Source organism: Tenebrio molitor, chromosome 8 (assembly GCF_963966145.1).
Source record: "Tenebrio molitor chromosome 8, icTenMoli1.1, whole genome shotgun sequence".
Lineage (NCBI taxonomy): Eukaryota > Metazoa > Arthropoda > Insecta > Coleoptera > Tenebrionidae > Tenebrio > Tenebrio molitor.
In genome coordinates, this window is record NC_091053.1 from 14,001,551 (window position 1) to 14,022,174 (window position 20,624).

General features: G+C 32.9%; 1 long non-coding RNA gene across 1 annotated transcript; it reads left to right on the forward strand.

Moving 5' to 3' along the window:
* Window positions 1-12,334: 12,334 nt before the first annotated feature.
* LOC138137434 (uncharacterized) lies at window positions 12,335-13,171 on the forward strand. Its single transcript, XR_011161731.1, has 3 exons — window positions 12,335-12,409; window positions 12,462-12,560; window positions 12,998-13,171. It is a non-coding gene; the product is annotated as an uncharacterized lncRNA (long non-coding RNA).
* The last annotated feature ends 7,453 nt before the right edge of the window (window positions 13,172-20,624 follow it).

The window sequence follows — 20,624 nt, forward strand, 5'->3', positions numbered from 1 at the left end:
TGTGGCAAGTTTTCAAAATACCTATTTAACCAACAAAATATTGTTAATCGGCGATAACGATAATAATTTGAGAGTTAATTAACGAAACATATTTTTTATTACATATATCTGAATCATAATCCATGTTTTTGATACTAAATTGAGTGCAAAAAAGGATCTTTATCTAATCCCGTGGGATAAATGACACTTATCCCACTCATTTGAGTGGAATAAGGAACTTCATTACCGGACGCATTTCATTACTCCATTCAGTGGGATAAGTGAGCTTCATTACCCCACTCAGTGGGATAAGTACGTTATTATTCCACTGAGTGGTGTAATGAAACTGGCAGAAATAAATAAGATTTACCTTTTTTTTTAATTCGGGGCGGTCTTAGATAAAATTGTGTACATAACACGTGGGCTAAAGCATATTACAGGAAACTCGTGTGATTATAGATGAACTCGAATCCTGTAATATTGCTTTTATCCCACTAATTGTGTAAATAACTATTTTGTGCTGTCGTAGTTGCAATTGGCATTTTAAGTGGACGATTAGCGTGCGGCAATGGAAATGAGAAAACTCTAGTGCTGCAATGGACAAACAAGAAATCTAAGGCAAGAAAAAATAAACTAATTGTGGCAAATCAAGTATTACTGAAAGACAATTATGTCTCTAATGTTATAAAACAAAAGGTGCTTCGTAAATATTTAAAAAATGCTAAAATGTGTTAATTTTAGGTTTGGGGGGTTTACTTATAAAAATTTCGGTTGGTGACCTTGCAAGCTATAAAGTTGCGTTTGAATTTGAAATTCGAGCACTGACAGATTGACATTTGACGTATTTAGTGCTAAATTGATTACCAACATAATTTTGTTTAAGTAATATTTATTATGTTAATGATTCAAAAATATGGTTTATTACAAAAGGCAGCACAAAAAATATTGTATGGTACTCTTGTGAAAACTCCATAGCTTTACTCACTCACATACAGCGCTCGACTGCGTCTCGCGCCATATTACCGTTCGTAAAGCAACGGATCGTTTTCAACACTTGTAACATAAATAACTATTTCACGCCAGGGTAAGTGTGTAAGTGTGAGTTAAATTATACTTGCTACAAGCGACACAACGTACAGGAATATAATTCTAAAGAAGATTATCTAAAAAAAAAAATTTAAAAAAAATCGTACAGTTGCGGCCAAGGAATAGTTTACATCATTATTTTTCTATTGTAATTTTGTCAAAAATCATTGGTGTAGTGTTATCAATGAACCGAAGGTTGAAAAACGTTATTAATAAACAAGGGGTCTACACCAAATATTAATTTGCAAAAAGTTATCCTTGTACCTATTTGTTACATTGTAACTTTTCAGTTTGTTAACTTTTGGATTTTTATTTATTGTGTACAATAAAACCATTGTTTAATTTACAAAGCAGTCCTCAAATAATTGTCGGTCTTCGCTACTTACATGGTAGTGGTCGTTAGGTCATGTTAGAGGCGCATGCGCGACCTGAAAATTTCTTGCACTTGGCCTTAGCCAGAAGGTATACGATTATTAATATAGAAATCAAACCTCATGAATTTTAGACGTTGGCATTATAATTGTGCATTTTATTATTATCTGATAATGGAGGAAATTTATAAAATAAACAAGAGCAGCAATTTACATTTGTAAGAATGGGTAATTTACAAGCTTTATAACGTCAAAGAAACGTCCGTTTTAAAGCAACGGTGTTGGTGTTAACGTTTTCTTCAAAGTTTAATGACGTTTCCTGTAATTGTAACCAACAATATCCCAGAATATGTGGTAAAATGAGTTTTAGCATTGAAGATAAAGCATTAGTTATTAATAATTAATTAATTAATATTAATTAATTAATTAATTAATTAATTAATGATATATTTTTCGAGAGGTAGGCAACCAATAAAACGACTGTATACCAAGTATATTAGGCATTCACGATCTTTTTGGGACCGAGTTGGCTATGATTTTTTCTTTTCATGTTGGACTAACTGACTCAGTGATGGAACGGATGCAATTTTTTTTCCTGTCAGTGTCTGTTCGACATTTTCTTGCCACCGCATTGCCATATTTATTATTTTAATATTCGTAAGAAATTATTTATTAAGTGTGTAAAAATAATTTAAATTTCCGTCAAAGGAACAGTCAAAATTGCCAAAATAATTTTATTACGATAAAAATTTTCTATTAAACGATTTAATTTAATTTAAAAAGGACAGACCAGATTTAAGAGATCCGGCAACAATGTACCAATTCAGAAAATATAACCCTAAAGTGAAAACAACCTAACCTAACACAAAAAGTGTCAATTTCCTTTAGGGAATGTAGTTATCACCGAGGTACTGCCAACAAAATCACTAGATGGTCATAGCCAACTCGGTCCCAAAAAGATCGTGAATGCCTTATACATGTGTACGATTAAGCTAAGACACACGTTTCGATAAAACAAAAGATGAGATTGATTTGTTTTCTTGTTGATCACTCTGTATGTACTACCAAGCTGCTGTACTTATTTGTATGTACTGTACTATTTGCAGCACTTTGAGCAACTCCATATTTGTTTGTATTGATTTTTCCTCACCTTTTGCCTAATCTGCAGTCAACATCTGGCGTCAGATTGATGTTTCCAATTTTTAATCGCTGTCAATGTTATTCAATCATTTTCGCAGCAGGACCCCGGGCGACCACGCTTTGATTTACGGCCCGAAACGCGGAGGATCATTGCTCAACTCAACACAATTTCTTCGCTTAGAACGTCCAAAATTTTTCACCAGATCCGCATGACCAGCCAACGTACATAACAGATCACACCAGTGGGGAACCATTGTTCAATTACGCAGCGCTTACTTCCCATCTATCGATACGAAAAGACCTCGCGATCAATTATAACAGCACCAAGGGAAATTTCACAGGAGCGATACTCCTTTTACTTTCTACGGCCTCATAAATTGCGCCAACATCCGTATTACAAGATATTGGATGCATTTATTTCGTAATATTTTCATCTCGGACGGTTTTCGGCTCTTGTACTTTCCCTCGCGTTGTGATAGTAACATGCCATGGTATACCCGACGTGACAAAAAACTACAACTGCCAGTTTTTTTTTTATTTTGCGCCATTCTGTACCAATACGATCATTCCAAAGACCGTTTAGGGGTCAAGAATGAAACTAATTGGCGTCAACATTCCCCTTTACTGGAGAAATTCTGCATTTGGACTATAACGACTAGGAAATATTTGTTGCGTTTTAATGAATTGTTTTATGTGATACGGGAGAAACGTCCGATTAGTATAATAAAGTTGGTCTTCATAAGGAGAGTATACATTATTCATTACCATCATACAAAATAGAGAATTCGCATATGTTCAAGTGCAGAATGAGGAAATGTGAATGTTGGCATAATTGGGATTTGTGACGGTTAAGTGCATACGAAATTTGAAAATTTAAGTGAACAAGTCTGATTTATAGTCGCATTCTCGGCACCAATTAAAAGAAATGGTTTCTGGTTCGAATTAAATCAAAAAAGGTTCTAAGCTTTGACCATTACCTTCGAATTTTTATTTTAGAAATGTTTTCATTCTAGATTTTCGATTTATGACGTTTAAATTAGAACGAAGTAATGTGATTTATTTGAATGTAATTATAATATTGAATTATCTATTAACACCAATATTGGCTATAAATTATTGTAATGTGGTTGAAGATGGGTTGTTGTTTGTAAAACTCGATAAATTATTTAATGAGAACTTTAAATGTCACTGATTTGTTGCTGTATACAACATTAGAATAGTTATTTTCATATGAGTAGCGCTGTCACATTACTTTTTATGTATGAGGCCGAAATTTGAAGCACGAGACGTCAGCCGAGTGATGTAAAACCTGAAGAGTCACAGCGCACGAATATTTAATAACGTTATTCGTGTTCGTTTGGGCAAAGTCTTAAAAAACATTAGTCAATTGTAAATTTTGAGGTTATCTTTGACAGATGTCAAGTTAGATATACACTGACCGGCACAAAAAACGACTCACTTTGAATTGTACTAATATAATTAAGTAATTCATTGTCTTGGTTTTTTTTTTTGATATCATGTTATAGTGATAAGTGTTATTTAAGTTATTCTTTGTCAAAAAATATCCGACAAACAAAACATTAAACACAGCAAATAAAATTTTAATGAAAAAAAAAATAAAAGTAATTTTCCAGAAAAAATTTTATGTTATAAAAAATTGCCAAAATTTGAACAGCATTTTGAATTAGTATCTCGTATTGTCACATTAAATCTTTTAACACGTAAATCAACCGACAAAAACACTCCGTGGAAAAACGCAAATTTTCTAATTATTTATTTAAACAAAACAGTTCGGTTGCCATGGTGACCATAGCACTCCCGATCATTGAAAATATCCCAATTTAACTATAATAAAGAAAAATAAGCACAAATATAATTTCAAGATCATTTATTAAAGAAATCATAATGAGTCGTTTTTTGTGCCGGTGAGTGTATAACCGGTAAAGTTTATGTATTTAGTTATATACCACTTTCCAAGTTATATATCTAAGGGTTATTTGTAGCTGTTATAGTTTAGACGCACCAAGAAATTTCCAATTTCGCGTGACTTACAGACTCACCAATTGGAAACAATGAAAAGAAAAAATGTAATATTACATTAAGACATTTGTAATTTTAAGAAGTATTTCTTTAATTTTCGTTTTTTCACATTTCTTACTAGACTTTGAAATTCTTCCTAGGATGTAGTATTTGTCCCAAAATTATTATTCTTTTTTAAATTTGTAGATATTTGCATCCTCTAAACGATGACAATGGTTCTTTGTTATATCTTTTTTATTTTTATTGTTTGTATTAAGAGAATGAAAAATACAGGGTCATAACTCATAATAAATGATTGTAGAAGCAAGCCATGCCCATGTTATAAAATTTTTGCCGCTCTATACATAATTGTAATGTGGCGTGAACTGTCAATAATGTCAATTGTGTGAACGGTTTATATTCACTTATTCACATAATTTTGATCATTTTCATATGGGGCATCTCGGTCTTCAAGCTCAAAAAGACTCACTTCTACTCTTAATGATATCGCGTGTTCAAATAAAATCCTGGGTCGGGAAGGCGTTGGAAACCGTTAATTGTTGTGCTTTTTTAAAGTATAGATTAATTTTTTCTTTCTTTGCAATGTTTTCATTAAGGTTGTACAATGCCTAAAAATATTACGTTTCACCAACGCAAGATGGCTCTGAAGTTTCACACTCTGATAGTTGGCGTATAGGCAACACATCAACCTTCTATCCTTCCCTTTACAGATTTCAATTTCCTTATAGAAATAAGAAGGGTTGATGTCCAAGCACAATTGTTGTTATGTCTATTGACCGGTAGGTGGATTCAAATTCGACCGCTTCCCTTCACCTCCTTTCCGCCCGAAGCTATGGATATAATTTATATTTTTACTGTGGGTATAATCCTGTTAACAGGTATACGAGCCCCGTCCAGCTTCAGTTGGCCCACTTACACTCGCTCCAGAGAAATCTAAATTATATTTTGATATAGGAATTTTTTTCTTCACCAATTTAAAGATTTTTAATACAACCTAAGCCCTACTACTATTATTTAAAAAAAACGATAAATTAAACAGAAAATAAAAAATATTATTTAGACGAATGTGAATGTATTTTTAACAACAATTAGCTAGTCTTTTATCTAAAGTAAAATATTCGTTCTGAGAATTCCAATGATAAATTTTGATTTGTAGATCTTTCTTTAACGTGCAACTCCAAAAACTTTCATTTTTCTGTTTAATTCCTCGTTCACTCCCCGGCAAATTTTGAAAACCTTCTTTCAAAATTTTCCGTACTTCCCCTTCAGATATCTGAAAGAGATTGAAGCTAACATTTTAAATAGGTCAATTTAAATTAAAAGTGGATTTGTCAACTTATGGCAAAAATCTCCTCAACCATTCGGTAAACTGGCATCTTCCCCAAAGTTTGACCATTTACTTTTTACAACATCAATGAACACTTTACTTTGTCTTTAAAGTGAGGCATTTTCTCTTTATAACCCTGCCTGTGGCCTCCAGGATATCGTTACTTAATTACTTAATCGTATTTTTTTCATATACAGTGTGGTGATAAACCAAGGAACAAAATTTATAATAACTTTATTTAATGTTTTCAGGCAAAACGCTCGGATAAGTGAATTTTATTTTTTAATTAGCCACCTTATAACATAAAAATTTTACTTATGACGTAATGTATTTTTGCACAACGACGTCATGATTGTTTTTTTTTATTTTTAATTAAACATAACTCAAACAGTCCTTTTTGATCACCCGGTATATTGAAAATAAATAAATTTTAACTATAATTTTTGTCTATAAGAGTCAAAAAATGATGACATTTAAGTTTCAATAATGAAAAAATTAATTTGAATCTCGTAATTTCATATTACGTTCGTGTCTGCTGTCGACCAGTTCGGGGCTAGTGCTTCAAGCGTTTTTGAACACGTGACCGATAAACAGAGAACGAATCTCTATTTAAATACAAGTTTTAAACTCTGGAGTTCTGCACTTCATAAAATATTTGGTATTTATACATTTCCAGGTAGCCGGAAGGGTCCGGCACCGCTAACTCGAGGTAGAGGAAGGTATCTAAAGATTGAACAGTGCTTTTAAAATAAAAATGTTTTAATTTTGGAAGGATATTTTTCATAAATTGATCACCTACTCGTACCACTATCGTTTCAACAGTTTCAACGTTGATTCCTTTTGAAGTCCAAACTATAAAATCGCAGTATTTGCGCTGGGTCACAAATAATTGTCCCTGAATTTGAAAAAAAAAAAGTTTTTTGTTGAGTTTTAGCTTTTGGTCATTTTCTTTCTGCGAACCAATCGTCGCATTAGTCTTTAGGTTTATTTTTGAATAATTTTCTGCTCATCAAAAGACACATTTAAAAAAAGTTTTATTTGTTTATCAATTAAAAAATTGACTTCGCTTTCCTGCATATCAGGTTTGGCACAGGATAAACCGTAATGCGAATCGTTGCCTTGATTTTTTTAGAAGTATTTCTCTCAAAAGACAAGTGTGATTTTTTACTTGTTTTTTCAGTCGTTAACCAGGTGTTTTTTGTTTACAGACTTTTAAAAACCGCTCGGGACCAAACTGATAGGCGCCTTGGAATTTTATGTTAGCCATTCCTTCTTCCATAGAAATTTGCTTTGGCCCCATTATGTCCTCGTCCTCAATGACAATGTTTAGAATTCAAAGGACCATAAAGCAATAAATAGTACCTACCCAGTGGACGTATTTTGGGAAAAACCCAATCCATTTTACAGTTTCTTGAAATAAATAAACTGTTTGTCTATCTATCAGTTTGCAGATGGCACTGATGACATTGGAGGTAGTAGTTGAGGAGATATCCGTCCAGGCTATGGGGACGCTACTGTGCAGTGTTGCATTAGTAGTGTCGCATTTTGAAATTATAATCTGAAAATGCTTTTTTTGAGGAAAAAAACATAATTGCAGCCAATCATTTGACTTACATTTTCTTTTCATTGTATTTACAAACTGTACAATGGGTTTTTAGTTTTAATTAATGTATTTTTGCTTGATTTCGAATCGTCGTTTTTTTATTTTTTTATGCAAAAACTGTACATTCAAAATCACTCAAAAAAATGGAACATCTACAGAAAAGCTATTGTAACCTGATGTTGGATTTTCATTAAAATTTATCATCCCATTTTTAATATAAAAAATAAAATGTGGTTAAAAACATGGTTTTTCTAATTTTTTTAAGAAACTGGACGGAAGATTTTTTTTAAATTAATCTTATATTAAACTTGAATTATTTGTAAGCGCTGGTAATTTTTTCAGATTTTTTGAATGTAAGGTAATTTTTTTCTTGACCATAGTACAACCTTAAAAATAGAATAACTTATACTAAGGACAACGTAACATTTTATCTGCCCCGCCCATTTCATTTTCTTAGTTACCAATCAAATGGGGTGTTAAGACGATCTGATTTACACAGTAAAAATTTCTGACATTCTAATTGTCTTAATGACATTTTATTTTTTAGAACCTAAAACAATAATTGTGGACTTGACAGCAAAATTCTAACCTTAGCTTTTTTACGTGGCAAATGTGATGAAAAAGTATACAGATTGAATCTGGCTTTGATTCTGATTGGTCAATTTTAGTGGGCGGAGCAGATAAAAAGTTATAACGGCAATACTATAACAATTCCTATTCTCGAATCAAATATCTAAGTACAACCTTTGCTGAAAACAAACATGTTCAATTCTGTCCCAATTAAACATAAACAAATGTCATTCGTGTGAAATGGCGGGAAATTCAAACTTTACACTGTTTTAAACGGTTTAATTTTTCCAACGCCTACTCAGCCCAGGATTTTATTTAAACGCGGGATATAATCTATTATTGTTACATTATCTTGTTATTATCATCTTACATTTTACGTTACAAAATGGTTATAGTTATTTTTATTTATTGTATAAGTGTTTTAGATAGCATTTTATCCACGCAAGAATTTTTAACCGCGAGTGCGAACGCACGAGCGTTTAATATTCTTAAGTGGATAAAATGCGACTAAAACATGAATGCAATATAACGTTTTATCCACAATTACAGCGATTTAAAATCAGAATCGCCAAAATTTCATCTCTTGTCATCAAAAAATGATTTGACATTACACTCTGACAGCGGATGTCACCTCAAAAATCATTGAAATTAACTAAAAAACATGGGAGGTGTTGAATAGTCGCTATTTATTTTTGATTGTTTATCGACTCCATTTGTACAAAACGCTGTGCAAGTTGGTGAAAATGGAAGAAAGTGATCCTGTTCCGATTGATTTAAGATTGTATTTTTTCATTATTCCACTAGTGGAATAAAGTGATTTCATTATTCCACTAGTAGATAAAGTGTTACTTTATACGGTTCATAAGTGTGGATAAAACTTCAATTATAAGGTAATTGTGGATAAATATTATAAAATGCAAAGTTTTAAGCAACAATCAACATCTCGAGAAATAACTGAAATACCCAAAAAATGTCATATCATTTAGACAAAAAAAAACCTGCAATTTAATAAACAAATCGTAATTTTGCCATAAATAGTACTGGCTAGAGAACATTTCACAGTTTAGTGAAAAATTGAAATTTTACATTTTTCAGTGTAAAAAATCTAATATGTATAATTGGAAATTAATTCTAATTGGCTTTAAGAATTTCTTCGTAATATTTTGACATCATATACATTTTTTCAGAATTTTTCGACAACATTTAGGTATCTCCTGTAATTTGTAAATCATGCAGAATTGGCACATTTCATGGCGCATCTTACGTCTAAACTATGATAGTTACAATGTGGCCTTCAGTGACTTCTGATAGGAAATTTTGTGCTCAACAAAAAATATTCAATACAATGTTGCTCTCTGTGCAGAGGCGAAAAAAGTGATTTCAAAATTTTAACAATGAATTGTTTAAACAATTTCTTGAGTATTTTCTGAGGCGCAAATGCAGAATAAGCTTTAACGAAGCGATTTCTACCATTCATATATTTTTTAATGTTAGAATAAATGAAAGGAACATTTTTATTGGACTGGACTTCTGGATATTTATAATTATTTTTTAATTAGTTATCTATAAATAGTTTTTGATTTTTTAATTTGTGTACTACAACATCCATTTCATTTTTATTAATTTCTTGGCAAACAGTTTAAATTTTTAACTAATTAGTGAATCACAAATTGACAGATTCTTCACTTTCATCTTTCATCATTATCTTTTTCTTTTATTTCTCCTCTCTTCTTCCTCCTTTCCTCTCCCACTTCCATTTCCATTCACCCCACACAACTAAAATCTCCATTTCAGTATTTTTACCGTCGAAGCTTTCTTGTCAACATTCTTCTACACCGACACAAGATCTCCATTAACCATTACCATTACTTTCTTTGAACTAGTACCAAGAAAAACCGGTACAAATGGTGCACCGAAGACACCACCTGTTGTATTTTCTCTGCGTTGTCGAGTGCCTCCGCAAGACACTGAGATTTATATAACATCGATTAGAAAAGCAGAAGTGTAGAAATCGCAATAATTTAAACCGGCCAATAAGTGTCATCGAATTATAATTTAAAGAGTCTCGTTGCGAAATCTGTTTACCCAAACCCACTCAGCTCCGGTGTTATCAGTCCACTCCCATTATCACTCGCACTCCCACACCGTCACATCCTCCCGGACAATCGTCCCAATTAAACGTTTTGTTGTTGCGGGATCGCATCTCTTATGCAAGGATAATTAAACGCGGACCAATTTCCACTTTCACTGGTTTTATGTCTTCGACTCGTGCAATTCAACGTGCGAAACGAATCAGATCGGGTGATGGATCGAGGACAAAGGCGATGGACGTTTCGAAAGCATCTTCAAGGCCCGGCCCGTTCAGGAATTCCGTATTTTGTGCAATGCGTTCTAGTTCGAGCGGTTTTGCAAAGACTGGCAGGATGTGACGGAGGATTTAGGAGTAACGATCGGGGGGGTTGTGCAAGGATGTGGACACGTTTGACCGGAAATCGTATTGTCCAAAAGAGTTATCTAATATATTTTTTATTGCGAGATCGCTGTTTTGGCTCCGGATTGTGTTAGATTTTCATAATTATAGACGAATTTTAAAGAAGAGTCAACGATGTGTTAGGTAATACCAGCTCATTATCTGTAATGATGGTGATTTCTGTAATTTATACCTCGAGGATTTTAATTAAATTTTTTTAAACATTTTTTGTCAGCTCGTTTATTAGGACAAGATCTTTTTCAAATGTATCGACCACTTTGTTTTTATTTATTGGCTTGATTTCCAATTATCAAAAAATTATCAAAATGATTTGGTTTATTCCGGTGTACAATTTATAGCTGGGGAATTTTTAATTATTTTTTTTTGATTACTTAATTCTTGTGACATTTAACGGAGATTTTTTTTGCTGTATTTTTAGAGCGAACATAATTTGATAAATTATTTCACTACCTTGTGGCCATCTATTATCTCCGCATATTTGCATATTGGTTTCTTTTATTTCTCAAAATACACAAATACAAATTCTTGATTCGTCATGGAGATTTTAAAATGGCTTTCATTGCATTAGCATCTGTCACAAATGAATCTTCATCCTTAGCTTTCTTCTATGTGTGGTTTTTTATTTGTCAAGGTAGTGTTACAAATTTTTGATTCAGTTTTGCCCAAATTTAATTATTTTTCTCTAACCGACGGCTTATCTTGCTATGACATTCATGGAATTACAGCTGTCAAGGAAGTTGTTTGTCAACTGGTTTTTAAGGCCAAAATATTTTTCACATCGTATTATTGATCATCCTGTTTTTAGTCAACGACTTGATTTCCAATTATCAAAAAATTATTAAAATGTTTGGGTTGATTGAAGTGTCTAATTCACAACTTGCAACTTTTTAATTTTTTTGTATGATTATTTAATTCGTGTGACATTTAAGAGAGATTTTTTGCTCCATTTTTAGAGCGAAGATAATTTGATAAATTATTTGACTACCTTGTAGCATCTATTAGTTCCGCATATTTGTATATCAATTTGTTTTATTCATCAAAATCAGCCAGAAAACCTTTTAACTCGTCATGGAGATTCTTGACAAGGTGATAAATCCGAAAATATTTTCCATTGTCTTAATGTCTGTCAAAAATGGATGTGCTCATTTCTAGATTTGTTCTTTGCGTTGTTCCTATTCATCAAATTTAGAGTTACATTTTTTAAATTTGGATTTCATCATATTGACCACTTTGTTTTTACTTATTGACTTGATTTCCATTTATCAAAGAATTATCAACTTACTATCAAAATGTAGCTTGGCACTTTTCAATTTTTTTATTACCTCATTTCTGTGACATTTTTTGCTCTATTTTTAAAGCAATGGTAACTGAGAAATTACTTGACTCCTTTGTAGCATATACAGGGTGTGACAGAATTCCACCGACAAACATTCAGGGTTGATTCTATGATTAAAAATAAGCATAAAACTCTTAATACATATGGGGTCAAAAACGCTTAGTTTGCGAGATAATAGACAAAAATTATTAACTTAGTATCAAAATGTTTTGGTTGATTGTAGAGTCTAATTTATAGCTTGATAAATTTTATTACTAATTCTTGTGACATCTAAGAGATTTTTGATTTTGTCAAAATACACCAGAAAACATTCTTAGCTTGTCAAGTTCTTGAACGTTATCACAAAATTATTTTTAGATTGGAGTGGAAAGATAAGTCCAAAAATATCTCTCAGTGTTTTATCATCTGTCAAAAATGAAAGTACTCATTTTTAGCTTTCTTCTTTGCGTTGTTTTTATTCAGCAAGGTAAGAGTAAATTGTATTTAAGATTTCATTAAATTTAATTGTCCTTCTGCAGCTGACAGTTTGTCTTTTTATGACATTCACGGAACCACGGATGTCAAAGTAGTTGTTTGTGAAGGAGATTTTTGTGTTTGTTATGGTTGTAGATACAGTGGTGAGTTTTAGACATCAATCGTTTTCATAGTACTTCTTCCAAAGTACTACAGGGTCATTCTCATTATAAATGATTGTACCATCGTAGTAGGCGTTGGTGGCTTAGTTGAATGTGCCGCAAGCTTGATAACATGAGTGAGACTAGTATCGCCGATAGGTGGTGGAAATCTGTCTACTAGGCTGGCGGCACATGTGGGTTTTCAACGCCAACTACGATGGTACAATCATTTATGACCCTGTATAACAAAAAAAAACTGGAATAATTATTGACATTGATCTACTAATATAGCATCTTACTTGACAGTTATGTGAACAACCTTTTATGAAAAACGAGTGTTTAGTAAACGCTTTAAGGAAACAAAATCTCCATGGCTTGCTTAATAGACAACTATTTCCAATTTTGACATTACGGCATTTTTGATAATTCTTTCTTTCTAGAAAATGGTGAAGTAATGTATGATAAAGGGTGTGCTCCTGCCAGCTACACTTGCAACTGTACCAGTCTGCCACATGTTTGTTACACATGCGAAACTGATTTGTGCAATAGTACTTTGTAATCATCCATAAATGGCAGAACAAATCAAATCAGAAAATTAGAGAGTATATTTTCGAGATTAGCGAGATATTTTTTGTGTAAGAATAATTATGATGAAACAGTTAGTCCAAAATCGAATAGTTTGCAACAAGACGTTTTCATTATTGTTATTATAATTTTTGCCAATTCGTTTTAACAAACGTGTCGACTGTATTTGAATCGAAAAATGTTACAAATTCGCCGTTTAAATGACTAAAAGGTTAAGTTCCTCCCACAGAATAATATTCTCTTAATCGGACACAGAAAAGGCCCCAAACGAGACCCTTACGGTACTCACACTGTACAATGTCCACCATCGAGAACTTTCTTTCCTCTCGATCGTGTTGAGTATGCGATGGAAATAACTGACACCAGTAGCAATTACCAACAATTTCTTCGTGATTAAAAATTCAATCTGCATATGCCGAGCCTCCTTTCATGCCAGCCCGTCCTTATATAACACATTTACCCTCAGGAAGCTGGCTCGATTAATTCTGGCGCAATCTCATTGTTTTACATTAAGAAATAGATAATAGCACACACTGTTTGAACTAGAATCCTTAAGGCTGCGGCCACTCTGTGACATAATCCGTTTTAGGGCGTACCCGGTGCGAGAGTCCGGTTGTCGAGGCCGTTCGAAACCGTAACACCGGATTTTCAACAGACAGATTTATCTTGGTGCACCTTTACGATTTATCGAGAGAGGAAAAAATCCCAGACGAGATTCGGTTCGAGCTTTTGCGTGATCTGCAGCAAAGGTTGCGATCTGCATTTTGTAGGAGTTATGCGAGAGCGGAGGAATTCGCTTTGAGGTGAAGCTGGGAGGAGCTTGTGGGAGGAATGGGTTGAATCATGATTCTTAAAGGTTCATTTTTAGAGCTGTAATGATTTCTGTTTGTTTTTCGAGATCAGTCAAATTAGAAGTAATTAAAATAAGAGAAATTGAATAGATATCCAAAAAGAAATAAATTTGATTCGTTTTGAAAATCGAAGAAGAAAAAGTAAGTAAAGAAAAAAAATAACCAAAATTAAATTATAAAGGGAAGTAGGAAAAGAAATTGAATGTGGAAACAAGAGAATATGGTCTAGTTAAACTACAGGAAAGTTTAAGAAAAAATGGAAAATTAAAAAATGAGCACATTATATTAAAAAAGAAAATAGTGTAGTTGTAGTTGTGTAAAGAGAAAAATGCTAAATCAAGCATAAATTAAAAAATATCAAAAAGAAAACTGCTGAATAATAAAAGGAAAAAGAAGCACTACAAGTGGAAATTAAGGAACAGATATATAGAAATAATAATAATAATAGACTAAAATGTATTTACAATAGAAAGATAGGCAGATAGAAAGAGATATATAGAAGAATAGGAAGTATTTCTGCACAAATCTTATTAAGTACTTACTACATTAACATAAAACAAAATTTAAAACATGAAAGAAGGAAGTATAAAGACGTAAAATAAAAAAATAAGCGTAGAACAAGAAATTTAATTCTACTTAATGAAAATTAGTTATTTGTATCACAAGGCCAGAAACTGCACGTTTGCGAGCATGAGTACGGTTTGCACTACGAGTCGATAGACGAGTATTGCAAGTACGAATGCTTGCACAACAGTTTCTGGACGTGTGATACATAAAATTTTTCATGCCGACTTCTGCGGATTTTTGTTAAATGGAAGTTAAAGCACTTGTTTTAATAATTGGTATTAGGGACTTTTTTTGTGTTGGCAACACTTACATTTAAACATTTAAATTTTAAAATCAACATCGCTCTTGTTTCCTGAGATTTACTAAATTTAATTAATTTGTTTTGTTTTTGACATTTTCCTGAAACATTTGTTGTAATAAATACACCAGCCCATATTCAAGAAGTGCCTCGAAACGTAATTTTAATTCATTAATTTTAGTTAAATATTGCTTCTTTGTAGTTTGTACGTTGCGTTGTTATAAATAGAAAAACATTTTTAACGAGCCATCCACAGAACAAACATTGACGTTTGATAGAATTCTGATAACAAATGCCAACCGAAACCGATGACAACTCAAAATCCCTACTTTTAGCCGGACTAGGCCGGCAATGCATGTGTTTCTGGACGATTTCGAGATCTGTAATTTATCAAATTCCGGCCGGAGGCACGAAAAAAATTAAACAGGCGCACCTGTAGCAGTGGTGAAAAAGAGAACATTATATTTAAAAAAAGGATATAAAATCGAAAATGTAAACGTCCAGAGAAAAAAGAAGATGTTTAAAAGATGAATTAAGAACAAACTAAAATACACCAAAGCAAAAACTGTGCGGAATAAGAAAAGAAGAAAAACAGTACCTACAAGAAATAAGAGAAATAGGAAAGGAAGTATGAGGAGAAAAACTGTAATCCATCAAATACAAAATTAACAAAAGAGGTAGAAACAAAAAAGTAAACTAAAAAGTTAATAAATGAACATTTATGAAACAATAAAAACACAAAATTTAGTTAAATAATAATAAACAATGTAACAATGGTTAAGTTGGTAAAAAGGTTTTGGTAAAAAAACGAAGGTAAGTAAAAGTAAGAGCGGAAAAAAAGAAATATAGGTACAGACCGCCCAGAAATGTGGTAGCAACTTTTACACAAAGTGTCGCAAGATGGCACTTTCGAAAAGCCAAATTTGTTCAATCTTGCAACATTCAATTTTTGAATTTTTTCAAAATAATATGTTAAGGAGGTTTTTTTACCCCCGATTTGTGCACTAAAATTTGTCGAGATGTTGCTCGAAGGGTTCAGTTATGCATTGAGCATAATGGTGGTCAATTTGAACATTTACAATAAAATTTAAATTTGAATGTTTTACGTTTGACAATTCTTGACATTTATTTATCTCAATTTAGATAGCGGCGTTGCCATGCATAAAAAAGGTCTCTGTAAAAAAGTGTCATCTTGCGGGACCAATCGAAAAACTTGCTACCACATTTCTGGACGCTCTGTACAAGGGAATAGAAAGTATTTTTGGCAAATCTTTTTACTAAGTCAACATAAAATATAGCAAAAAATACAATTAGAAAATTAAAAAAGTAAAATAAATTACTAACCATAGAACAAGAAATTTTATTCTATTTAATAAAACAAATTAAACAGGAGTACCTATACGAATAGAGAATAACGCGGGGAAGAGGAACACGAACCATAAAGAGTTTAATAATAAGAAGAAAAAAACTAGTGGAACAAAAGACTAAAAAAACACAAAAAAAGGAAAGTAAGATTGGAAAAAGGAAGAGACATAATAATATATAAGTAGTAATAATAATAATAACAATGATAAGTGATAACAGACCAATATAAAAGTGTTTTTTAAAATTTGGCGTCGAAGTTGGCTTTGAAGAGTCAATTGTGAATGAACCACTCCTCTTAAAAACACTTATTTTTCAAACTGAATATAAAAGTGAAATTAGGTTTAAACAGCTGATCGGAGTTGTAATCCGGTGGTGCGTTCACAATCGACTCTTCAACGCCAACTTTGACGCCAGATTAAAAAAAAAACACCCGTTATATATTTACAATAGAAAGATAGACAAATAGAGAAATATAAAAGATCGGTAAGTATTGATTACGTCAAATTACAGCACCTGCAGAAATGATATAAAAGAGAAAATAATGGAATAAAGTGCTAAGAGAAAAATTATGTTTGATGATCGAGTAAAAAAAATTATAGCCAAAAATAATTTGGAGAAAAAACAAGATCAAGACAGTAAACAACAAAATACAAAATTAACAAGATACGCAAAAACCAAAGAAAAAAATTAAGCCAAAAACATATAGTTAGAATGAAAATTCTGCCTGATAATTAGAAATTAATGACTCAATTCAGATGATGGATATAGTAAATAAAGAAGAAAGGTAGTTTGAGATGAGGAATCAAAGAAACAGAAAATGTGAAAATTGTATTTATTAAATGAGTATTAAAAGGATAATATAGAAACATTCAAATATAAAAGTAATGAGAGGAAAATGAAGAAAAAAGTTAAAAAAGGATACACACAAAAAATTGTACTATTCCGGACATCCGGAATCTTGGCCACAACTGACATTTAACTGACAAATTGTGTGAACTGGCCTTTATTGAATATAACCCAACTTTTGACTCGATAATGCCATTTCCCTGCTTTTTTGATGTCACAAGAAAAACTTCATAGTTATTTATGTGACGCGCTTAGTAAATTAATCTTTACGGGGGCGCTGGATTTTGTGGGACGAGTGACGTAAGGAACGAGTCTCCATAAGCCAGTAAGCCTAGTAAAGATTAATTGCTAAGCGAGTTGTATACAAACTTTTATTTCCACCTTCAGCCTTTAATTTCGTTTTTTAATTGTTATTTATGTTTATAAAAATTTTGTAATGAAGGGCGGTGGGGCAATTGTACCTACGTCGTAATGGTGTTGAGATAAACAATAAAAATACTGTCAGAAGTTTTGTGAAAATTGTTGCAAAAAGAATGGCTTTAATGCCCGATGAAGACTTTGAAGGCGATTTTTTTGAAGTGCAAGAAAATAACCACGGAATTACCACGCTGCAAGTGCGATTCGATCCCAAGAGCAGTATGAAAATGTAAAATGACTTTCGAAAACGAATCAAAATGCATTATTAACGTATGTGATTGCAACAATTATTCGTAGTTACATTTGTTTGTGTTTATAATAAACTTTTTCAAAAATCATTTAATTCGTTTTAATGAATTATTTTGTGAAATTCAGTGTGGAATTGTTTAACTTTTCCACAACCATTTGAGTGTTCAATTTTTCCTAACTAGAATGGAAAAATAAAACAAAAGAGAAACAATGAAAAAACAATTTTAATGTCAAATATAAAAATCTAACTGTCATCAACAAATAAGTGCTTCCTTTAGAAACTTTTCTACCTCTAACTTTGCAAACACGCTGGATTTCTTTGAAAGCTGGCCGACTGACTTTCTTTTGATAAATGCTATCAAACTTGGATAGTTTTTAATTTCGATCTTCTTGTTCACATTAAGGGTAGTTCGTAACATTCAATATTCCATAGTGTAGAACCTTTAAAAGTTTAACTCTCTTTTCTGAACACCAATTCTCGAAGTCTTTGTACGCCTTTTTGTACTTTTCTTTTGATTCTTCGCGCACCAATGAATTAAGTGCCTAGGCCGCTGACTTCAATATCAGAAGATGGTTCATCTGCTTCCTCAAACATTATTTTCAGGCAAATGAGACGAACACACAAATTGAAAATATTTTGTCAAATTTTACTTTGTTTACTTTTGTTTCTCCTAGGTAACAATACATCAATAGGAACTTGACTATGGTTTTCACATGAAAAGTAGGAGTATCAATTAAAATTATTATAATGTAAGGGCTTCTTTTCCGAATTTCACAAAATCTTGTGTGCAATTCGATAGGAAAAGCTTTTTTTTCTATTCACGACGTCTAGAATGGAAAAGAATCGCTTTTCCTATCTCGTTATTCTCGTTGCACAAATAGCTATTTTGATGAGCATCGTAAATTATTACAGGTCTCTTCTACGAGCCTGTAAAATATTACAGGGCTCTACCCGTAACTATTCATTTACTTAGTTACCACAAATACCTGTAAACTGTTATTTACTTAACAGGTGGAAATAAACGAGTAAAAGAGCTTTTACGACAAATTATTAAATAATGAGTCAACAACTATTAAGTAAAGCGTAAATGCACTATTAAAACCATTGTTAAATACTTAAACATGTTGTTTGTTGGTTGTCTGTAAACCAAATGATGTGTTTCGCGTCTCTAAACCACGAAGATAAAATAAGTAATGACAGAATTTATTGAAGTAAATAAATCACACATATTACATCAATTTGTCGATTTCCTACGTTATCTGTTTATTCTTCGTCCCACTTTCGCACACCCGCCGATTTCCCCTTCCCACACCACTTCCAAATCAATTTCCATCCAAACCCATCACCGCTTGCAATAAATCAGCCCGACGGAAAACTTAATTTCCTCATACTTTCCGGTTCACATTTTCGACCTTTCCTCTCATCTCATTATCGATGATTTATGTCACAAATGCGCACAAACACGTCACAAAATCCTTTCACTATCTTATTATGTCCTGCAGCACCTGTGAATCATGCACGCATTGCACCATTTTCTTTGAGCAACTCCACTAAACGTCATTCCGATAATTTACGAGGAATGTGACGCGAATGGCTAAAAATGGCGAATTAAATGCTTTGTGGGACATTCTAACAATCCACAAAATGCAGATAATGTCGCGATAATTGTCCCAAAACTAATCGAGTGGAATTTATGACACGGAGACTGTTTTCGGACAATTATCGTAAATTGGTAGTTGTGGTGGAGTTATATAATCGACTCAGATACCACCGGTGCTCTCCACATATTTTTCTAACATTAATCTGCGCGTTTACGTAACGTTACGTGGTGCAGGTTTTTGGACGAGTACCGATTTTTGTCGATGACTTTTGTTACGTAAAGAGTGGAATCGAATCAGATACTTGTGGGACTGCTCCAATTGGACAAAATCGGAACAAGTGAAATTAAAACACCAGAATCTAGGAGTTTTGGTATTACTGTTGAGTCCCGGGTACTGACAATTTCATATTAGTCCTACTGGCATCCCTCAGGGTTCCAATCGAGGACCACTTCTTTCTCCGGGAAATGTCCAAAAATGGTCGGAATGACCCCAAAAGTTTGATTATGTGTCCCCAGGTGCTCATTTTTCATCCAGATTACATAAACCCCAAAACCATCACATTTGTGGTGACACTTCCTCTTCTATAATTTATTTCACCAAGATTATTAATGCCACCAATGCAACTACAGTGTTTGTTGGGGTCCCATAAACCTGAGAACGTTACATGTGAGAGAAAGAATGTTGTTGAACATGATTTAGAATTTGTGAAAAAATGTCGATGACATATCTAGAAACTCGGGCGATTAATCTTTTATCAGGATCCAGTGCTCATTAATTTTGTTATACATTTTGGTCGATTACCTCACATTCTAGCGACGATTAATTTTTAATTAAAACTATAACTCACGCGATTCTTGATTGATTAAACCGAACGGAACAGATCTAGATGCACCAAAAAACTTTATGGTAGTTAATGGTGCAGATTGTAAATCACACAAATAACCGTAGCTGGTGCGCCCCAGGGCGCGCATATGGGTCCCCTTCTTTGCCCAAAATCCAAAAATTCCTTCCAGCGCTCTCAGTTTCCTGATCCTCGTCTCGGTCTCAGCATGGGCGTGCTCATTTGATTATTTACGATCTAAATCACTTTCATTCTCGACGATTTTCACAATTGGCGGCACGTGTGCGCGTCTTTCATCACCGAAAGCTTCCTGCTCCAAGAAATCTATCACTGGTGATTGTCGCTGGGAATTTATCTGTTCGTTAATTGATTGCAGCCAGTGCTCCCTAAAACGGGGGCTTTACATAAGAGGTGACGTTTAGTAACATTTCAAGGATTGCGAGATC